This window comes from Hyposmocoma kahamanoa, unplaced genomic scaffold, assembly GCF_003589595.1.
Source record: "Hyposmocoma kahamanoa isolate Upper Pololo Valley unplaced genomic scaffold, ASM358959v1 116, whole genome shotgun sequence".
NCBI classification, from domain to species: domain Eukaryota; kingdom Metazoa; phylum Arthropoda; class Insecta; order Lepidoptera; family Cosmopterigidae; genus Hyposmocoma; species Hyposmocoma kahamanoa.
In genome coordinates this window covers 5336153-5339724 of record NW_020653391.1, presented here as the reverse complement: position 1 = coordinate 5339724, position 3572 = coordinate 5336153, and positions in this window count along the sequence as shown.

Here is a 3572-nt window from a genome sequence, read left to right as displayed (position 1 = left end):
AAATAATTTTATATATATATATATAATTCGGAGAAAGGCCAATTTTATTGACAGTTACTGATGTAGTTAGGGTTAATTTTTTCCAAAGTTTAATCAATCCATCTATTTATGCTTTGTTGTTCTATAAAACTTCCTTTTTACATAAACATAGGTATAAAAATTAATAAGATATACAGGGTCCGTCCCAAAAGTATCGAACATTTTTTTTGGGAGTGTTGCCGAACGGCGGGAAGCGCTCCGCTTGGCAACAGAAAGTGGTGGGGGGATCTAGCCGATACAGCGCGACCGGTCCCAGTTGGCTCCGAGCACCTGGAGCGGCAGGACGTGCGTTCGCGTAGAGCTCTAAATGACACCTCGTCGAAGTTTTTAAAAGTAGCGCGATGACGGATCCGTTAGAACAGAGGTACGCAGTGAAATTTTGTGTTCTACTCGGCAAAAATACTGTGGAAACCAACGAGATGATTAAACAGGCCTTCAAGGACAAAGCCTTGTCCGAATCCTCGGTCAGGAAGTGGCACAAGATGTTCCGTGACGGAAGGGAAGAGGTGACCGACGAAGCCCGCTGGTCCCGCAGCCTCCCTACAGTCCTGACGTCGCCCCGGCAGACTTCTTCTTGTTTCCCAGCATCAAGTCGAAGCTCAAAGGCAAGCATTGGGGCACAATTAAGGACATCCAAGAAGCTACGACGAGGGCGCTGAAGGACCTACCCGTTGACGTCTTCCAGGGGGCCTTCCGGGCATGGAAAACTCACCTACAAAAGTGCATCGATGCTGAAGGGTGTTATTTTGAAGAGTACTAATGTATGGTACCGATAAGTTCAATAAAAGTATTTTTCCTGAAAAATGTTCGATACTTTTGGGACGGACCAGATACTATACACTCGTTGTTTAAACATTGTAGTTTGACCTTTACTACGTTCACCCTTTCTTTTGTAAAGGATTTTCATTGACTTACAAATAAATGACAACGGGTCTAATACAAAAACCACGAAAAAAATGTCCCAAGTCAACCTATTTAAACGTAGTGACATGTAAAGGAATATGAAAAAGCTAAAACGTTGAATTTAAATTGTAATGTCATCGCAGTACTGTCTAATTTTGCTTGCTTCGCTGTCAGTCGAACAAACAAAGGCTAAAGCGTGAATGACGCTCTGTATACGATTTTAACACCCTATAAGTTCGGATACTTTTTAGCGCGGACCCGACGTCCATATAATTGTAAGTCAATGAGGATTTTAGTAAAACATTTTTTTTTTCGACTTAAAGATAAGACACTAAAATAATGTGTGTATCGTGCAGTCTAAAAAAGTTTATTTCGTAAGTAACTGGTTTGGCCAAAAAGTTCGTGCGATTTTGACCTCTATGTAAAAATACCTTTTTTTCGTTTGTAATTTTCAAAATAATATTTTAATATTTAATTTAAAAATAGTAGTAATCAACGTGGTAGCCAAATGGTTTGACCCACCGCCTCTCATATACTATATTTAGTTACCGCATGGAGTTTTTGATCAACCCAATACACCCGCATACTAGGCAACTGCAGCTGGACTGTTTGTTTGTAATTTAAAATTAGATTACATTGGTTACTATTATATATTAAGTTTGACCTCCTGTATGAATCCATTTAAAGGGCTGACAAGTTACAACTTAATCCTCGGTAGTATTTGTCAAACAATCAGACGCTTTGATCACCTGATCTAAAAGGGATTGACACAAAACGCACATGGAACTTGTCAACTTACTCGTATGTCTCAGAGTGACAGACGCAGTGCCCCTCAGATCTTTAAGGTTTAAAACTCTGAGTGGCACTGCGACTGCTATGGACGAGTGTATCGCTTAACACCAGGCTCACGACTTGTTCGTCCCGTCATGGTAACATAAATAAAAAACATTTCAGGGTCCAAAAGTAAATTGTCAGTCTTTTACATACGGTGGACCTTACTCCTGGAGATATATACCATAAACACCATAACCCCGTTTTCAGAATATTGAAATTGTTTAATGATATTTCAGCTTTGCATCGTTAGGGTAAGTTCCTATAAGTTGAACACGTTAACTAATTTTAACTGTTGTTAAAACAGAATTTTGTGCTCTATTTTTTGCTATTTGAAACGATTATTTGATCATTTCTCACTTAGCTGCGTTTTAGTTAGCGGACGACAGTGTACAGGACTGTCAAAATTGTCCCGTAGTTCATTCACATAGCGTTTAAGTACTTTATAAAAATTTATATAACTTGACTGGTACACTCGCAAGTGTTACGGAACCTGGAAGGTGCTAGGTAACTAATAGAAGGTACTATTATTAGCAGTGGTGGATTTGCCCATAAGGTCCAGTACAAACGGGCCTAGGGCGGTCAATAGTGGCAAAAAATTCACTGATGTGAACAAGGAATAACTCGAAAGTACCTAAATATTTTAAAGGCTCACGCTCATTATAGCGGGCCGCACTGCACCGCATCGTATAAAAATCTTTCTAAATAATTTTCGTACATTTTATGTATAAAATATAGATATGTTACATATCTATAATGTCTGTGTCTGATCGCGATAAACTCAAAAACTACTGAACGGACGCTGGTACTGACTACATGGACTGGGGCCTAGGGCGGCCAAGACTGCAAATCCGCCACTGGTTATTAACCCATAGTCTTCAATGGGTCAATGTGGACCTACCTCGAATTCATTTTAATCAATCTCAAAAGTTTCTTATATTTGTGTTCGAGAAATCCGTATACAAACTCAACATTGATATGAAAAAATTGGTTTACGAAATAAAAATAATTCATTTTCATACGGCGTTTTATTTTATTCATTCTAAAATATATCTATAAACAACAATTTACGTACAGTTGCCTAAACACATTTTATAGAATATAAATAATATTATAGATCTTATTTCATTTACAATAAATGTAAAAGTTGATCGTTGTACACTTAAATTAATAATTGTCTGATTGTATGTGTATCTTTTAATCACAATGTTCACTGAGTATATAATTATCTTCCCGTTAGATAGAGACAAATTATATACAAAGGACATACTTATATATTTTTTGTAAGTAACATATAGTCCGTGGAACTACATAACGACATCAAATATTTGCACACTGTATTATCTATATATTTGTAATACACATTTTACGCATAAAATCGAATAAATAAGACACACTTGATTGTCACATACATAAAGCTTTCTAAAGTTACAAGAAACTTATGATTATCTCAATACAATTTAACGTGTTACACCATTTAATAATATATTTATTTGTGTATATAAATAATTTACGCTTATACATAAATATGTTCACTTAATTGCTCGTATAGAAACTTTCTAATATTACAACAAACTTGTTAACGTATCCTTTTGCCACGATTACCTTAAAACAGTTTTATAGATGGGTTATGTGTATTCCTAACTTTTGTAAAGCCCGATTGATCGCTTTTTATGATATAAATTCTTTATAAAAATTTACTTTTTCTATCCTTAAGCGATTTTTGTAACCATAGCATAATGAAATTATAGTTACGTACAAACTATATCGACACTGGAAAGGCAAAACGTGATTTTGAA